The sequence below is a fragment of the Macaca nemestrina genome, chromosome 13 (genome assembly GCF_043159975.1).
Source record: "Macaca nemestrina isolate mMacNem1 chromosome 13, mMacNem.hap1, whole genome shotgun sequence".
In the NCBI taxonomy this organism is placed as follows: domain Eukaryota; kingdom Metazoa; phylum Chordata; class Mammalia; order Primates; family Cercopithecidae; genus Macaca; species Macaca nemestrina.
In genome coordinates this window covers 21,683,785-21,704,074 of record NC_092137.1, presented here as the reverse complement: position 1 = coordinate 21,704,074, position 20,290 = coordinate 21,683,785, and the positions used below count along the sequence as shown (strand labels likewise).

Below are 20,290 nucleotides of genomic sequence, written 5' to 3'. Positions count from 1 at the left end.
TATTATGGCCAAATTGTTATTTCCAATGTTCCTGCTCAGAAACAATGTTTCTCCTTCCCTAAGGTAGAAGTGGTCAGGAGTGGGAGTAAGATAGGATGGTACAGATTGTGGTAGGAAAGAACTGACTTCTACCAGAATATAGGATGTGCAGCCAACAGTAAGGCTAAACTTCTTGTCTGTATGTGCTCTGGTCATTAGGGTTTGTCTTTTGTGAAGCACCTGTTCATTTTCCTTGCCTATCTATCAATGAATGATGAACAAATGAAAGGATGAATAATCACATTTTGGGTATAGTCTTTCAACCAGTTACAAATCAACCAAATTGCACTGTCTTTTAGCCCATATTTCATTCTCTTGTCAGCTTTTATTGCAAGATATATCCAGTCGGTAGCCATCCATTTTAAAGCAGCCTTTTATGTCTTACTTCTTTCTCAAAATTCTTTAAAGCAACTCAGATAGTCAGAGTCTTATCTCTGTGTACCATCTAAATGAGGCCAGGCAAGATCCTACTGGTCTAAACAGCAACAGACCAAAGATCACAGAATTACTGACCATGGTTTTGCTTTCTTCAATGTTGTGTATATATAAAAGGGTCCCTCCTTTGGAGAATAACCTAACGGTATAGATGATCCACTTTTATCCACTTCACTTCCCCTCATCCAAGCTCTCCCCCTACCAGTAATTTCCTTTGTCTTGGGTAATCAATCTCACTCCAAGGAGAATTGCAATAATAAAGCCCTTTATCCCATCTTTTCACAATTGACTTAAATATGAAACACTTTGTTGTTTGTTTCTTATAGTACTTAATTTGTTCAAGGAAGTAGTGTTCTGTAGAAAATGTAGACTTGAAATATTACAATGGGTTAGCAAATAGTCTTTTTACACAAATCATATTGTACACTATCAACAGAATTTATATGATAGGTAGGTATGACAGATATGATTTTTATGGCCTATAGAACAGCATTTCCTAAACTGAGCTCCATAGAGCCCTAGAACTCTTAGATTATTAATCTACATGCTCAAAACTGCTTTTTTATGGTGATATGTATTTTGGAAATGTTTCTTGCATTTATTTCACTTAACATTTGTAATGTAAATAATATTAGTATATTAAACTCTGAGAGATTTTGCATTGAAGGAACCTCACCTCATTTAATCAGATTTTCCCACTTTTATTTAACTACAGAATTAAGTATTTTAAGTTTTACCTTCATTTGATTTTATTGGATTATGCATTAATATTTTCTGCAGAATTGTTTGGGACACACTAGTATAACATAAGTGAACATATTTGGAATGACATATGAGAAAATGTTCTAGACTCAGCATAGTGTTTTTGGTCATTTTTCTTACCTCCTTATTACTCTCCATGGAGAGTTTGGAAGACAGCAATAAGGAGGTAAGAAAGCACAAGTGGGTGCCCTATCTTCCTTCATATCAAAGACCCTATGTCTCCTTGAACACAATTTGTTTTATAATACTCTGAAGTATTTTTACATGCTGTCTACTATCTCTAAAACATTCTCCCTCAATTTCATCTGTAAATTCCCACCACATTCTTTAATACCCTAGATCATATGACAGTTATTCCACACAACTTGCCATGATACCAAAATGTACTCTTTTCATCTTGGACACCGTGGAATTAAATATATTCCTTTATAATATTCTATCAACACTACATTCTCTACACATTTGTCTGTTTCCCACTCTAGACTATTTTTTATTTTTCCTGAAGTTCAGGGATCACATACTATTTTACACCAATTGACCAATGGCATGTCTCACCATAGAAGGTAATCCATGTCTGTTTTATAAGTTACTTTTTTACTCATTTTTTGAAATGAGCTAAGAAAATTGCTAAGAATTTTTTTCACTGAGTTATATCATGTATTCTATTCTCCATGTTCGTCTCCTTGCACTATCTCAAGATTGCATTGTGCTGTCTTAATAGAAGGCAAAAATAGTTTGTTTTCTGTGAAAATGATGAAAAGCCTGTTTCCCTAAATGTCTGGGTATTCTTCTTTATTTTTAAGTTGTGGGGTACATGTACAGGATGTGCAAGTTTGTTACACAGGTGAACGTGTGCTTTGGTGGCTTGCTGCGCCTATCAACCCATCGCCTAGGTATTAAGCCCAACATGCATCAGCTATGTTTCCTAATGCTCTTCCTTTATCCCACCCCCAAACAGGGCCCAGTGTGTGTTGTTCCCCACCCCGTGTCCATGTGTTCTCATTGTTCAACTCCCGCTTATAAATGAGAACATGTAGTGTTTGGTTTTCTGTGCTTGCATTAGTTTGCTGAGGATAATGGCTTCCAGGTCCATCCATGTCCCTGGAGTTCCCAAAGGACATGAATTCATTCCTTTTTATGGCTGCATAGTATTCCCTGGTGTATCTGCACCACCAATCAATTTGGATTGATTCCATGTCTTTGCTATTGTAAATAGTGCTGCAATTAACGTACGTGTGCATGTCTTCTGCACAACAAAAGAAACTGTCATCAGAGTGAACAGGCAACCTACAGAGTGGAAGAAAAAATTGCAATCTATCCAAATGTCTGGGTATTCTGTTAGGTTGGCTGTTATTGGAGCCAGGGAACTACGAACTCTCAGAATTAGAAGAGCTATTCAAGCCATGTAGTTCTTCTGCTCTTGTCTCTTCATTTATTGCAGTGCTTATTTGGATTTTTGTTGTCTTTTAAAGAAAATATTTTTAAATGTAAGTTTTATTGTGGATTTTTACATCCATAGAAATACATACAAACAACTATGAAACAAACTGACAATCATAAATTTATGAACCTCAAGGTCTCTTCAAGATTACTGACACCATTTAGAAATTATTCTCTATCTTTAATCTTCGTCGAGGACTGAGGTCAGCAGTAAACCCAAGTGTGTTGGTGGGGATACTGTTGCATGTCGCTCTAACAGTAGCTTAATCGTCTTCTGCTTTTAAGTTACTCCTTAATAAGGGATACTGCAAGCTTGAGAATGATGAAGAAAATTATTCAATGTACAGTCTTTTAGTCACCCTGTTATTAAGGGCTAATTTATCTGACAAGCCACAAGGAAATCAGTAGTTTTTGTTTAAGCATTTGAAAAAAAAAATCTCTCTGCTATCATTATCAACTCAGATATTCAGAAATCTGAATCCCACCCAAAGAACCTCATTTTTAATGTTTCTATGTTTAATTTTAGGCATTGTACTTAAAGAAATAAAATATCACATATCGCGTGAATTATCTGCATTATGTCAGCCTGGAATCAACAACCGGATGCAAGAATTTCATGAAGTTAGAGTGAATGATACTCTTCAAGGGTACTGGGCATAATCTATGTTATATAATTTTAATTTAATTTATTAATCTAGTACAATACTAATAGCTAATGTTCACTGTTTGTTCCCATGCATTAATTGATTCATCACTGCATTCAATTATACAGTAAAATAGGCACTGAACACTTATTATGGGCATGATGGTGTAAAAGGCACATGTTACTTATCAATCATCATCCTTAATGTTAAGGTTTCTGAGGTTCTGCAGAGGCCAAGGGCACACAGACTAGAAATTTACTTTGAGAAACCAATTGCCTTAAGGAACCTTTTTACACACACAAAAAAAGTTATCAAGCCTAGATGAACTTAGTGGAAAATTTTTCCCCTGAGTTTACATGTAATATACTGATATGATCTCACTATGTATTCCCACCCAAATCGCATCTTGAATTGTAATCCAAATTATAATCCCATGCTGCAGGAGGGACTTCTTGGGAAGTGACTGAATTATGGGGGCAGGTGCCCTGTGCTGTTCTCCTGATAGTGAGTTCTCACGAGATCTGATGGTTTTATGAGGGGCTTTAACCCACTTCGCTCTACGGGTCTCTCGTTCTTCTCCATCCCGCTGCCATGTGAAGGAGGACATGTTTGCTTGCCCTTATGCCATGACTGTAACTTTCTAGGTACTCCCCAGCCCTGTGGAACTGTCAGTCAATTAAAACTCTTTCCTGTATAAATTACCCAGTCTTGGATATTTCTTCATAGGAGCATGAGAAGGAACTAATGCATATACAAACACTGGATGATTGTATATCTGTATTGTCCAACAGGGTAGTGACTAGCCACAAGTCAATGTTGAATGCTTGAAATGTGGCTACTTTTAATTGAGGTGTGTTGCACGTGTACAACATACGTGTAATTCTGAAGACAGTGTAAAAATAGCATAAAGTATGCCATTTATAATTTTAAATGTTAAAATAATATTTGAGAGATATTGAATTAAGTAAAACATTATCACGATTGATTGTCTTTCGTTACTTTTCTCACGTGGCTATCAGACCATTTTTTAAACTCTTATTTTAGGTTTGAGGTTACATGCAAAGGTTTGTTACATAGGTAAATATGTATCATGGGGGTGTGTTGTACAGATTATTTCCTCACCCAGGTTTTAAGCCCAGTACCCAATAATCATCTTTTCTGCTCCTCTTCCTCTTCCCACCCTTCCCTTCAAGTAGACCCCAGTGTCTATTGTTTCCTCACATATATGGTTTGCATTATAGTGCTATTGGCCAGCAATTGTAGAGATGTGTATCCATAGCAGATATCGTGGGTTTGCTCACACGCCTATTCCTATGATATATTCCTATAATGTAAAAGCTAAAACTAAATTTACTACCTCTAAAATTTCTTGCAGCTGTGGTTTCAGAGATGATGTACCCCCATGAATCACAAGCACAAGCAAGAGGCTGAGATTAGGACTACAGAGGAGAAATACAGACTATGGACACCCACTTTTTTTGTCCAAATCATAAAAGTAGTGACAGTTCTGAGCTAGCAGCTGCATCAATGGATTGCCAATCCCACAGGCAAATGTCCGGATTATGGCAGAATAATCAACCCCCTTCGTGGCTCATTTCTATTGTATAACTCCAGGAATTACTCTTAGAATGTCCTTTTAGCCTTGTCAACAATTGTATAAGTCATTTAAGAACCTTTAAAAACCCTATGTCTTCTTAAATTAGCTACAGTTGATTCTGTTCTCTGCAAATTGAGCATTTCCCAAGCCAGCATTGGTGGAATAGGCATTATTCAACTAACACTAAATATGCAAGTTAAAGCACACAAACATATAAATCACTTGTTAATATCTGTTTCTCTGTTGTCTCTTACAGGCACAGACAGGTACAGAAGAGCATTTAATAAGCATTGAATGCATTTATATAAAATAAATAAATATAATCAAGCAAATGACCTGAAGTCACGTTATAATTTTAATGTGACTTCTTTATTACTAAAGCTTAAGTCATGATCAAATAAACTCTAAAGTATTGCAAAAATCACATTATTTTCTATAATGTGTATACCGATATATTTTTTCTTAAGAAGTAAGTCATCAGCTGGGCTTTGAGTATTCTTCCTTATATCAGAAGTATAGTTTGTTATCTCTTTCCATTTTAATGACTAGACACATTGCTTTTGATATGACAGAACTAATTCAAACCTTTTAGAAATGGCGGCAGAGTTTCAGATAAGGACGTGATCCTGATTTATCTACCTAAGGGCTTGGAACATTGGTTTATCATTTAGTTCATGGCTTGGCACATTATCAAGAAAATCAGAAAATATTCTGTGAAAGTCCCATAAAGTTCTCATAAAGCTAAATCTAGCCATGATCAAGCATTTGTAGGTGGAACAGAGGGCACATGTGTTAAGTATGGAGCTGGACTGCTCTCCTGCTGGCCAAAGTCTAAGCCACAACTTCCTTGGGCCCCTAAGTGCTGCAGGTCGGAAAAAGCACCAGACGATGCTGTACAATCAAAAACAACAACAATGCCAGCTCTGAAGGGTTGTCTAGTTTAATGTTCCCAGATAATTAGCTCTAAAAGAGGACTCTGAATTTTCTGTGCTTTTTCAGCATGTAAATTTTTAGCTTTCCAAATCAGTGGTAATCATACTAATAACTACTTTGTGAAAATAGAAGAGATGTACTTCTGTAACCACTTGCAGTCTCAGTCTGGCCACTCTTCTGCATAACTTTTCTATTTTTAGCTACTATTCCAATTGTGATGTCATCGCCCCACTCCTCACACATTTACTGCCTACCCTCCGTGAAGTAGAAAGGGTGAGCAGAAGAACTGCAAAAATGTCAGTGTGCAGATTTTCTTGCTTTTAAGAGGTCTGACTTTATAAAGGGGAAGAGAAACAGAGTGGCTAGAAGAAGATGCAGTGTTAAGTGAGAGATTTTTGGTGAGTCCCTGAGTGTGAGTTCACATGCATGTACATGTTAAGATCAGAGATAAACAAGTACATAAGATTGATAAGAATGACCCAAAAGAAAGATAGTATGAAGATGCAGAAAAGAGGAAATGAAGCTTTGGGGAATTGAGTTTGGCCACACTTAAGTCATTGTCCTCACCGTAGGCAATGCTGCTATAAGGCTCTATTTAACTCAGAGAGATAAAACTTTATGAAATAGAATTTTAAAGCAGTTTTTTCCAATTCTGTGAAGAAACTCATTGGTAGCTTGATGGGGATGGCATTGAATCTATAAATAACCTTGGGCAGTATGGCCATTTTCACGATATTGATTCTTCCTATCCATGAGCATGGTATGTTCTTCCATTTGTTTGTGTCCTCTTTTATTTCACTGAGCAGTGGTTTGTAGTTCTCCTTGAAGAGGTCCTTTACATCCCTCGTAAGTTGGAGTCCTAGATATTTTATTCTCTTTGAAGCAATTGTGAATGGAAGTTCATTCATGATTTGGCTCTCTGTTTGTCTGTTACTGGTGTATAAGAATGCTTGTGATTTTTGCACATTAATTTTGTATCCTGAGACTTTGCTGAAGTTGCTTATCAGCTGAAGGAGATTTTGGGCTGAGACAATGGGGTTTTCTAAATATACAATCATGTCATCTGCAAAGAGGGACAATTTGACTTCTTCTTTTCCTAACTGCATACCCTTGATTTCTTTCTCTTGCCTGATTGCCCTCGCCAGAACTTCCAACACTATGTTGAATAGGAGTGGTGAGAGAGGGCATCCCTGTCTTGTGCCAGTTTTCAAAGGGAATTTTTCCAGTTTTTGCCCATTCAGTATGATATTGGCTGTGGGTTTGTCATAAATAGCTCTTATTATTTTGAGGTATGTTCCATCAATACCGAATTTATTGAGCGTTTTTAGCATGAAGGGCTGTTGAATTTTGTCAAAAGCCTTTTCTGCATCTATTGAGATAATCATGTGGTTCTTGTCTTTGGTTCTGTTTATATGCTGGCTTATGTTTATTGATTTGCGAATGTTGAACCAGCCTTGCATCCCAGGGATGAAGCCCACTTGATCACGGTGGATAAGCTTTTGGATGTGCTGCTGAATCCGGTTTGCCAGTATTTTATTGAGGATTTTTGCATCGATGTTCATCAGGGATATTGGTCTAAAATTCTCTGTTGGTGGGATTGTAAACTAGTTCAACCATTATAAAACAGTATGGCGATTCCTCAAAGATCTAGAACTAGATGTACCATATGACCCAGCCATCCCATTACTGAGTATATACCCAAAGGATTATAAATCATTGCTGCTACAAAGACACATGCACACGTATGTTTATTGCGGCACTATTCACAATAGCAAAGACTTGGAATCAACCCAAATGTCCATCAGTGACAGACTGGATTAAGAAAATGTGGCACATATACACCATGGAATACTATGCAGCCATATAAAGGATGAGTTTGTGTCCTTTGTAGGGACATGGATGCAGCTGGAAACCATCATTCTTAGCAAACTGTCACAAGAACAGAAAACCAAACACCGCATGTTCTCACTCATAGGTGGGAACTGAACAATGAGATCACTTGGACTCGGGAAGGGGAACATCACACACTGGGGCCTATCATGGGGAGGGGGGAGGGGGGAGGGATTGCATTGGGAGTTATACCTGATGTAAATGGCGAGTTGATGGGTGCAGCACACCAACATGGCACAAGTATACATATGTAACAAACCTGCAGGTTATGCACATGTACCCTAGAACTTAAAGTATAATAATAAATAAATAAAAAAGAAATAGAATTTTAAAAGCCATTTATATCTACAGAGACCTAACTCAGCCCTTAGGCATGATTAATACTCCAGTGGACCTGACCCAAAGTGAAACCATTAAAGCCAATATGGTTCGTATGTTGGATTGATTCATTCCTACAGGAGATAGAGGAATAAAGAGAATTATATAAATACAATGATCAATCCAAAAGAGGAACTGGAAAGTTTAAAACTCATCTTTAGCTGCCAGTGGAGGCTATCCATTGATCTTAGCATATATAGCACTGATATCAATTAATCTCTTAATGTAGAGCAATACTTCTCTCTGATCTCATAGATCTAGTCCCTACCTGGATTCAATGATGCCGTGAGAAAGCACTTCAGCTTTAGTAGCAACTCACAGAGGCATAAGAGATGCCAGTAAAGTCCTCGGAGACCTCTCGCCTTATTGCCACTACTCACCCTGAGTAGATGGGCCGTGTGAAGCAGCTCTTCTTTCATGGCAGATTTTAAAAGCATAATATTTTTATTTTGTTTTTGGGGGGTTGTTTTTGACCCTCAATTCACACCTCATGTCCCTCTTTTGGGTCCTCTGGGAAAACCTCCAGATCACTTTAAAATATCTATTCAATTAGGATTGCCCCACCCACCTCCTAACGACAGATATTTTATCCCTTTACAAACCAAAGCCCCATTCATTATTGCAGTGGCTTGCAACTGATGTTAGGAAGAAAGTAGTGTTCTGAAATCTTTTTGGAGTATGGCTGATTTTTAAGGAAATTTTGTCTGCCACTGGACATTCTCAGAGACTTGAACATTTTTGACTATAAATGCTGTAAAAGGGATTCCTATTCTTGGTGGGAGGTTGGACTAGACTCCTGAGGTCTTTTCAATCTCTAAAATTGGAAGTTATGAGTAACCTGTGGACCACTCAACTTTCTCAGTGTTTTTAAAGAGATACATGTTTTTAAAGAGAAGGCTGAGATGATGAATATAGAGTTAGGTTTCAGGGGCCCATTCCCAGCTCAGAAACTGTTGGAGGGAAGACAGATCATATTTCTATTGCTATTTCCACACCTGACTTAACACCAGCCCCAGGAAGACAATAATATATCATCTTTTTACTCAGTCAGGGTCAGATAAAGTCTATAAAGTTCAACAAAATGCCAGAGCTATCGTCATTTTTCTCTTCTCAATGTACTACCCAAGTCTCTGGGATTTTGACTCAATTACAATATAATTTAGGGTCAGGAGAAGAAGAGAACAGGACTGTTGTTAGTATTGAAATTGGAATAGAGTTGTTCTATGAGATATTAGCAATTGTAGACAGTTAAACCATTTTAAGTTAACATCTCTACCTCCCTGGCGTTTAGCTGTTGGTAGAATGTGTTCTATTGTGGTAGCAACAGCTGCAGCAGCTGTGAGGAAATCACAGCCACCAACCAACCACTGGATAAATCAAGGACTGAAACTGAGATGAAAAAGTGCTTAACAGCTCTGGACTCAACAGGTGTCCTTAAGACAGACTAGAAGGAAGAAGGAGCAATGTTACAGAGGAAGTCACAAGAAAAATGGGTAAGCCTTTACATAATAGCGCTAATAAGATTTCCTTCTTCAGAAAACATGTAATTTGCTTTCCTTTTTCAGACAAGGTACTTGAGATATCTTATCCATTATTATCCAAGGCCATTTCTTTAGCAGATGAGAAATGACATATCTCAGTTTGACTCAAGATCACTCAACCCAGCATTATGAACAATTCCTTATGTTTTCTGAGCATAATTATTTCCTGTGGAGATGCAATAAGCAGCAGCTTTCCAAAATAACTCAGTCCTAACTCAGGCCTGCATGGGGTGGGTGATACTGGCATTCTCCAATGTAATTTGAAATTTAAAATAATCTCACTTGGGCCTGGATTTCTGTAACTATTATAAGAATGTATTTTAGTTCATGTGGCTTAGAATTTGAAAACTTGGTCAAGAGACTGGAAAATCTCAGAGAGAGTGTTCACACTTGGACCCTTCCCATTCTGTCTCATCAGTGAATTTCCTTATAGAAAGATATTAACAAGAATACAGAGCACTTAGAGTTGTATAGGGTTCTCCTAGAAACTGAACAGGGGAGCCAGAGAGAAAGGTAGAGTGGGTCAGTAGGTGTAATATAGTAACTTGAATAAACCTGAAAACCTATGAATGTTTTGGGTAGTATTTTTCCAAAGAGTGCTGGTGGAAATCCCACCTGAGAAAAATCAATCACATAAAACACACGAATAGCAGCATTTATAAATATTATCTAGATTATTAGTAAAAATAACTCTATTGAGCAAGCTTAAAGGAGAAACAAAAGCAATATATTTCTTCAGTGAACAGAGAACCACTTAAGTGCCCAGTAAGGCCAGTGTACCTGGAATGCTGACTTCCTCCTTGGCTGATGCCTCTAGGATGGCCTCCCTGTGATCTGAATTCCTACCTTATTTTTCCTTTTCTCCTACTCCAACAAGATCAGTGTACTTTACTATCATAACCATGCATCAAGTAACAGGGCAAGGGCATGTGCAGAGAGGACCATCTCTGGCAGGTAGGATTGGCAGGAGGCAGTGTACTTATGCATGGACAAAAAAAATGCTAAAGTTTTTAGTGAAAATAGCACACTCTATAGAACAATTTCTTTCTAATACGGATTGAGAATGTTGAAATGTAAGGGAATTTTCAGAACCACAGATAGTAAATTAGGTTGCTTAAATTTTGGCTAAGATTCTAAAAGAGAATGGATATCTTCTGGCAGATTCACAGGCAGTATAGAAAATGATTTGTTTCACCCCTTCTAATGACCTATTAGTTCTATTCTCTATCTTTACAGTATGTACCTTCTTGAGATCTAAGACATTGTCTCTAACAGCCTAACAAGTGTACTGTAGCAAACATTAGGAGAAAACAAGATCAGTTATTTATGCTTTAAAGAAAATAAGTTTAAGGACTGCTCTTTTGTCATATTTCATCCAATGCAGAGGTTGGAGTTGAACTTTTTTCTTTTTGGTAGTCAGAGACATTTAGAATTAAACTCAGAATCTCTTTCAAGAACAGATTTGATTTCAAAAATGCTGCACAGCCTCTATTTTATTAAATGTGATCTTGCAAGCACCTGCAAACTTCTGAAAAATTACTATACCTCAAATCTCCCAAATCCAGTGTGCCTTTACAAAAAGAGAGAGAGAGAGAGATTAAGGACACTCTAAGTACTACATTCCCAGCAAAACACATAAGAGTGAAAGAGCATCACCTAAAGCCAGTCTGGTCATGGTTGAATTGCCACCCCAAATTAGTATTCATGAGGGTCTCCCTGACAAATGGAGTTATTATCCACAGATGCTGTAAACATAAATCACGAGGATATCATCAATAATGTTGTATTCTCTTTGTCCTCATTGTGTTTACAGATCTTGCTTTGAACAGCACATAAATACTTGGAGCATATTGTGGGAAACATGCCACTCATCTTATTAGGTTTCTCTGGCTCCAAGCTCTGACGCTGATCATCCCGACAGTGTTTGCCAACAACAAAAGAAGCCTATTGATCACATTACTTCTCTCTTTGGCAGCCTTTCTGCCCACGATTACCTTGCATCACTTGCCTTAAGCCAAATGTCATGGAAAAACTTACCAGGGATGTATCTATCTAATACAGCAAAATAAATTACTATGAGTATAATTAGAGGAAAATCTTTTGGTATTGTGAATTGTTTACAATTTATAATTTTATTTCTTGGCATTAATGAACAGTCAAAATCAAAACTTACTTTGGAAGCTCCAGATCCATAAAATTGTACTCATTTACAATTTATTTTCTGAACAGTTTGCAGAGTCTCAAATATCTTGGAAACTGACCCATCAATCATTCTTAGAATCACTCTATGTAAGAACAGTTTTCTCTGCTGGTATTTTCGTTCTATAACAGAGTATCTCTATTGAAGTTTCCTGATAATTTTTCATCTGTGTCATAGCCTTCATTTCCCTTTAACTTATTTTGGATAGATACTATGAAAGGATACATTACTTTTTGTTTAAGTTGAAAATAATACTTTGCAGACCGAGAATTTAGGAATGTAACTAGGATATACATACTCAATGTGAAAAATAGAAAGGCTGTTGTGAGATTATTTGGCAGGGAAAATAATATTTGTATTGCAGTATTATAGAGTACAGGTGCGCACATGTAAAGACAGTCATTCCATAGCTGGTCTTCCTGACACATTATATTCTTTATCCTGTTACCTATAATTTCTAGGGTGTTAGACTCTCCAGAGGAACTGGCTGTCTATATCTGTACTGATATGGAGCAATTCTCCTTCACTGAAGCATATGCCATATTTGGCTGTTAGTGTGCACCTTCAGGTCTATATCCACCAAACATAAATCATGAAGAATGCAGGAACTCAGTCCTGTTCCTGGCTGATCCTTGCCTGATCCTTGTGGCCATCCTTGGGCACATCTTGAAACTTCGACTGCTTTATCTGTTCTGTTTTGGCTGACTTGACTCTGCTACCTAGCTTAGTATTCAATCCGAGTATCTGTACTCAACTATCGACATACCCCCTTGTGATGTCGTCTCTGAAAGAAAAAAAAAGGGTGGGCTTAATAGTATCAAACCAAGAGAAGTCTTCCTGACAGCAAGGGCTTTGATTGAAATCAGAAAATGAAGAACTGTATTCCTATGTGCCATGTTTAACTAAAAAGAGTCACCTCAAAGTCATAAATATGGCAGAAATGAAAATCATGAAAGAAACTACTGCATAACCTGCTGAGTGCAAGCTGGAGGAGACACTTCAGGAAACATGGATCCCTTTGAACTCTCCTGGAAGCTACTGAGACTCCATACTCTAAAGACAAAATAGTTGCACTGGTGTCATTTTAGAAAAGACATAGCTAAGACATGTGTAAGCCTCTATGTTATTTATTAAGTGCCTACTATGTGCTTGACAATTTTCCTTCATTATCTCATATTCACTGCTCAGATTTTTTCTTATGACTTTAAACAAGTAAAGCAATTTCCCACCTGTTTTTCCTGATACTGTCTTTGAGCTCCTTCTCTTCCAAGAAGCCCTTTCTAAACTATCATGTCAGCCAGTTTGAACATTAATCATTTTGTTATTGATTCATATCTGATATATCTGGTCTGGACTCCCGGGCCACTGCTTTTGTATGGACTTTTTCTGTCAAAATCTGAGTCCATATTATTCATTGATTTATTAAATTGTTTATTAAGTTATTCCTTCATTTAGAAAATGAGAGATAAGCATGAGCAAGACCATAACCTGGAATCTTTTAGTCAGCAACAAAAAATAATAAATTGTAGCATAATCTCTAGTATTATCATCTTTTTTTCTTTGCAACCAGGGCTTCAGATCCTGAGGATGCAACAGTATCAAGACTGTAGCTCCAACCCTGAAAAGAATGTATACTACACTGTTCCTTGCAAAACTCAACTCTTTCATCTACCTCCTTTTATTTCCTAAGGATATTTGGTGAATAATTGAAATAATTGCAGAGATAGATATTGAAAGGCTTTTTGTAAATCCAGGGTATTATTGTCTCTATAATTAGGCCATGCACGGTATATAGAAATCTTGATTAGAGCATTGCTTTTTCAAAAGCTAATTAGCTTGCACAACAATATGTTTCCTGGATGTGTTTTAGAGGATTGTTTTATATTTTCTTTTCACTCCTGTCTCCAGAGCAAATGAATTGAAGTGTCCTCAAAGGAAGACTCAGAGCCCTGAAGGGTAAAACCTGCTGAGTGAGGCTGATGAGGGGACATTTCCCTGAGGTGGCTTAGAATGAAGTATATAGCTCCTGAGCTGAGGCACACAGATGACTAGGCTATGGGGGGCTGTTGGCTCGCCAGCGATTATGTCAGAGGCAGGGAACCACCATGCTCCATGGTTTCACCTGCAGAATACCTTTGGGAATTTTCTGTCCAAAAAAAAAAAAAAAAAAAAAAAACCTTTTTATTCTGTTCAAACGTCTTAAATCCTCCTCTGATTTTTCAGGGACTCTGTGCCCCATAGCATTTATTTTACTTATCTTGTGATTATTTGTTTGATATTTCTTTATCCCCTTCTAGACAAGGATCTCATTAAAGGAAGGGATTATTTCATTTTCCAATCTCTATGCCTAGTTGAAAGAAAATAAGAAAACATTTTGCTTGAATTTTAAGTCAGTAATCCTTGAACCATCTGGATCTCAGACTCAGGTGAGTCTATTGATTCCTTCCTAAATGAAGTGCATGTATTAAAAATTCATAAAATTGTAGGAAGCATATAGACTATTCTTGCTCCTCAAAACAGATACACTTACTCCAGAAGAATCCTTTTACTTTTTCTCCTTTGCTCTCATTGCCAAAAATAGTCATCAGATTCTGACACAAGCCAACCAATTGAAGGTAATCTTGGTCTTGCATTTGAGTTCCACTCTAGTACAGCAAAATCTTGCTGTGTTTTGTATCTCTTAGGAAAATGATCACTATTGTCTTCAGTTTGCAAATATTTACCTCTGAAATTCACAGCAAAAGAACACATGGGCTACTCCAGCACACAGAGCCACTGTGTGAACACCACATACGTATGTAGATAAATGTTGGATGTGAGAGTTTAAGACCATTGCTTAAATTCAAATCACTTCTGCAGGAAATTCACCTTGGTGGCTTGAATCAATGTGTTGCTATCGCACCAGCAATGCACTCATCACAGACCTCTCCACTGTTAACATGGAATGATTCTCAACTGATATTAAAGGTGGAGAATAATAACAAAGTTACTCAGTAGGTGTTTATCACAGTACATATACGCCATTTTCTTCTTCCATGAGAAAGGGACAATATAGAAATGGGTATTGCTATATTGAAAGAAGTGACTTTCTAGGGCTAGGGAATACTGAGCTATTTTCTTCAGATGGGTGGGCATTTATAACTAAAATAATTTCACAAAATTAAGTTACAGAAATTTATGGAGAACTTTATACATGCAAGGCATTATTCTTAGTCCTTTATTTTTAATCATGCTTAATACAATCATTTTATGACATAAATATAATTGTCTTCCACTTGGCAAATAAGGAAACAGAATCTGAAAGCTCACATAGTAGAGTGGCAAACCCAGATATCTCATCATGGAGCATGTGCTTGGAATCTTCATGCTACCCGATTCTGTGTAATGATGATTTCCCCACCCCCATCCTTCAGGCAGATGAAAATCACTATGATAGGATTCTAGCTTTGGAAGACAGCAAAGCATCCATCCAACCCCAAGAAACAGCCCCATCTTCTGAATCTCCCAATTATCTTTCACCCTCCCTGCCCCCTCTGCCACTTCCTCAAACATTGCTCATGACTAGAAAACACAGATCCTCATTAAAGGCCATCCCTCCATCCTATTTGTACAAATTAAAACTAGCAGTGGCCCGTGCAGTGAACTCAGTAGGATCCTAACTAATCATTTTTGCAAATTGAAAAATAGGCTTTTTCTTCATAAGCACCATCTGTACCCTCAGGACATTCTTATTAACACTTTCTCTCCTGGGCTATCCTTCTACTGAAAACTACTGAAACAAAGGTTGCAGAGTTTCCCATTGATCTAGCCCCTGAGACCTTTCTAAAGGGCTTCAGGCAACCAGAGGCTTCTCTGGCCATTACAGCAACATGGTGAACCCTGTAAGCCGTGTGCTACTATTTCCAAATTACAGATGAGCCTGCAGAGGCCCAGAGACTTGAAAATGATATGCCCATTCACCGAGTAAAGGTTTTGAGTGTTCACTACATATCAGGCGTTATTCAAAGTTCTTCAGGTATAGCACTGAGCAAAACAGAGAAAACTCTGACTTCATAATTCCAGTGGGAAAAAAATTATGTCATAAATGGGGCTCCTTTCTCACCTAACACAGCTACAAAGAAGCAAAGGTTGCCTCCTTCAAGCCCAGTCTTGTGCCAGAGTCTATGATCCTAACCACCATTTCATCCCATGCATTGTTATGAAGCTGGCTAGTAGAAATGGATTCAGGACACATCTCCTGAATTTTGGTCCAGGTTTTCAACACAAGACTAACTTTCTGAGAGAAAAGACAAGTATACTAATCAATTTCTTTGGCTGTATCCAAAAAGGTTTTGTGTATTCTCCATTTTCCCATTTGAGTAGTGGCCAAGTGTGTTGAGCTTCTGGTCATATTAAGATATGGGTCAAATGCACTCTTGTCCTACTAAGTAACTGAGTGTCCCAGATAATCCCAAACCCTCCAAGCCATTCTTAAATGGAGCCTCCACCTCACAAGTCTGTTTTAACTATTAAATTATGTATGTAAAATACTGGCACAGTTTTTAGTAGAGAATAAGCACTCAAAAGATTGTAATTACTATCTTTCATATTAAGCGATAGATCTTTAGACTTCTCCAATGACTTCCTGTTCTCCAACTGTCTCCCCTTTCGTTTAAGAGAGGCTAGGACCACAAGGAAGCTGTGTCAACACCAGAACAAAGGGCTTCAGCCTCTACATCAGGGTGTCCAATCTTTTGGCTTCCCTGGGCCACACAGAATAATTGTCTTGGGCTACACGTAAAATGCACTAACACTGATGATAGCTAATGAGTCAAAAATATCACAAAAAATCTCATAGCATTTTATTGAAGTTTACAAATTTGTTTTGGGTGGCATTCAAAGCTGCCCCGGGGTGCATGCAGCTCATGGGCCACAGGTTGGACCAGCTTCCTCTATACAATACAGCAGCTAACTTCACTGATGATTCTGAGGAATACAAGGATCACCTGGAGGTCTGAAATTTCTACCCAGCAGCTCATGCTACTGCTTAGGGTTCAACTACTCCATCATCAACTTTCACCACGTCTTCAAACCATGAGCAAAACCAACTGATTTGAATTTGATTAAATAAATTGATTCAGCAAAACTATTTTCTGAGATCTATTCCATGAAGGACATAATGCTAAAGAATGATGATGATGATGATGATGAAGAAGAAAGGTATGGTTTTTGGAGCATCTACTGTGTACCAGACACAATAACGTTGCTTCATCTTCACTATTTCATTGGATGCCAACAATATTCCTACAATATAATTCTAATTTTGCAGATGAAGAAAACAGGGTTTAAGAGTGACAAGTCCTGGGTTTAAGATCACACAATAATAAGTAACACAACCTGGACTGAATCAGACTATCCAACTACAAAGTCTCTAGGTTTTTCTTGCTTGTTTGAGATCTGGTAACTGATCTCTAATAACCCATTTCATATAGATACTTCTCTGCCACGCAAGCCAGGGCAGATGTCACCAGTGCCCAGGGTATAGGATACTGGGTTCAAAATAGACAAAGGTACTGAAGAAGCTCAGAAAATGAAAAAGGCAAACTTGCCTTTGACATGTTGGGAAGAGACCTGCAAATGTGCAAAATGCAAGTCTGGGAAAATGTATTTTGAAAATTACATGGAGCTTAGAATAGTCTTCACTGTTTCTCACACCTCGGATTGTTGGGAATATTGACCCTTTCTCCGCCCCTTTTGTAAGGGGATGGTGAGTGGCAAATGCCACTGCTATCCCACTCCATAGACCCTCAGCTTACCTGTCAGTCCACCTACACTCTGGGTAACTTTTCAAACATGCAAAGAGCTGCCTACTCCAAACACACACAGATCTCAGGTCCTCTGCTTGAGGGCCCTCTCTGAAGCCAGGATCTTGCAGTCCAGAGTGCTAGAAGATTCCCCTCTCTAAAGGTAAGCCTTAATCAACAAGAGATAGAAATCCATACATGTGCATTTCAGTGCCTTGTTCCTTAGTGAGACAATACTGACAATACTGAATTTCAGTCTACGCAATTTTTCAGAGGATCCCCGGAGAGATGGAATCCTCATTGGTAACCTGCTTATTAAGGCACCCTTGATTGGCTTTGTACCCTTCCCTGTCACCTTTGCCCCTCCCTCATCTAGGGATTACCACTTAAAGAAAGTACCCGCTCTCAAGTTCTTGTCTCAGCCTCTGGTTTTGAGGCCAGCCTGCCTAAGACAAGGTGAGAGAGATTCCAGATTAAGGACATCTGCCGTTTCTTTTGGTGAAGTTATTAGAGAAGTTCCTATACCTAACACATCTAACTTTTCAAAACTTACAGCTTTACTACGTATTAACTCTGGCCAATTAAGCCACCGACATCAACCCAGTTGCTGGTGGCACTGAGGCTAGTGCCGCCAGCAGGCAGTGAAAGAAATGTCACACCCTGGGCCTGTCCAGGAGAGGTTTATAGTCTGCAGGGAGAAAAGGGTGACTCTCATGCTCCAATTAAAAAATAAAAAGACAGCATATAATCAGGTGCAAGTCTAAGAGACAGCTGCTCTGCATGCTTGAAGACTTTAGAGACAGTAGGGAAGAACAGAGGCTCTAAATAATGCAAGTCTCTCCAGATGTGCCATCAGGGGGGTGTCCAGTGTTCTATGGTTTACAAGATGTAAATTGCCTCTGCTCTTCAGTTTCCATCAACTCCAGTCACAGCAAGTTAAGCACAGCAAACAGAGGCATGGGAAGTCAGGAAAAGATTAATGAAGCACACCCAGTAAGAGTTTCAGATATCCTCAGGGGAGCTCAAACCCCCCTTCTACAGAAGGGAGCTGACATCCTGGGACACCTAGGAAGCACCCCTCTCAGGCTGCCCCTGAGGGGCAGGACCACACGTCACACACCACACATCACACACACAGAGCCGTTGCACAGGGCTGAAACCAAGTAAACCCCAAGCTTTGCTCGGCCCAGATTTCCCAGTCGAGTTACATGGGATGTGACTTTGGTCTCTGACAAATTAATGGAAATGGGATTTATATTGAAAACACAGCAATGAGCAAATGAGGAAACTCGCATTTGATTTAAGTCACATAGGCTGTGAATTGGTTGTGAATCTGACTCTGTGGGCAAAAGGACTGAAGAGGGTCAGTTGTCTGAGCTGATGTGTGAAGTTTTTAGGTTAGTTTTGATCCAGGGCCCATCAAATAATCTATAGTAGGAGCCGGGTACAAAATAAAGTGCTTCACATTTCTACTCTAATTCTTGTAACAAACTCATCAAATAATTCTACATGCATTTCTTGAGTTAAAAACAAAACAAAACAAAAACATGCTCAGAATGGTCAGAATGGTTCAGAAAAGGCAGAGCCAAGACTTTAGATAGTCATCCCAGACTGGCTTCTAACCACTCTTCTAATTATATTCAGCAAATAAGTAACATTGGACATTTGTGCACATACATGTTAATGTGGGTGTAAGCTTTGATACATGTAAAATGCATTCTACATGCATACATTAATGTACACATCATAATGCAGTTAGCTGATAGAAAAGTTAACTTTCTAATTTGTGAACTTGCACACTTTTGCTTAAAAATTCCTTGTCCATTGCAGGAGATATGGTTGTCCTCTTTCATGTTTGAAAAGTGAATGAATGAAAGATTTAAACTTAACTTTCCTTTCCAATTCCAAGGCCTTTTCATTTCATTTGCACTAACCCAAATGCGTACTCTTGTTCAAAGCACTGTATGTTTGTCTTCTCTTGCTGTGCTTTTTTGCAATTGCAACAGTGTAACTCGGGCAACACTTCCAAGTAGCTACTGAATAAGTAAAAGGGATAACACTTCATAAAATTAATGAAGTTTTTTTTGTGGGTTCCCTAAGTTTTCTTTTCTGCTACAAACATCTCTTATAAGGATGCTTATTTATACTTCTTTTACCTTTTTTAAAAGCAGTTTCACATAGATTTTTGCACAACAGTGATGTAAAGTTGGTAGGGGATTATAATGCCCATTTATAGCTAAGAAAATTGAGACTCAAAGGATTCACAAATCATCTGAATACTACTCAGCCAGTACTGGAGGTAAGTCTTTACTTCAAAATGTATGTATGTGTATGTATTTGTGGTTATGCATGTTTTAATGTTGGTCAATACATATTTTCTGAACACTCACAATATACCAGGAAATGTATAGAGAAGCAGTGCATAAGTTGTGGATTTTGCACTCAAAAATTAAGCAGAAAACCAGGTAAGAAATCATGACAGTCACCTGTATTGTAAGAGAGATGTAAATAAAGTGTGACAAGACTGTGGACAAGGGAGAGACTAACAGTGCCTAGGGCTGAAAAATCAGGTAAATCTTTTTAGAGGTATTTTAGTTGGCCCTGGGAGAAGATAATTTGTACAGGTAGAAAAATTAGGGAGAAAGAAC

The 20,290-nt window shown here is 38.1% G+C and overlaps 1 long non-coding RNA gene across 2 annotated transcripts; it reads left to right on the top strand.

The window, feature by feature from the left end:
• Nucleotides 1–6,111: 6,111 nt before the first annotated feature.
• Nucleotides 6,112–16,975, top strand: LOC105479853 (uncharacterized). Of its 2 annotated transcripts, XR_011611546.1 has the most exons (4): nucleotides 6,112–6,248; nucleotides 9,410–9,611; nucleotides 14,157–14,285; nucleotides 16,741–16,975. It is a non-coding gene; the product is annotated as an uncharacterized lncRNA (long non-coding RNA). The 2 variants fall into 2 exon arrangements; XR_986128.2 differs by lacking the exons at nucleotides 14,157–14,285; nucleotides 16,741–16,975 and adding an exon at nucleotides 11,473–11,781.
• Nucleotides 16,976–20,290: the final 3,315 nt, after the last annotated feature.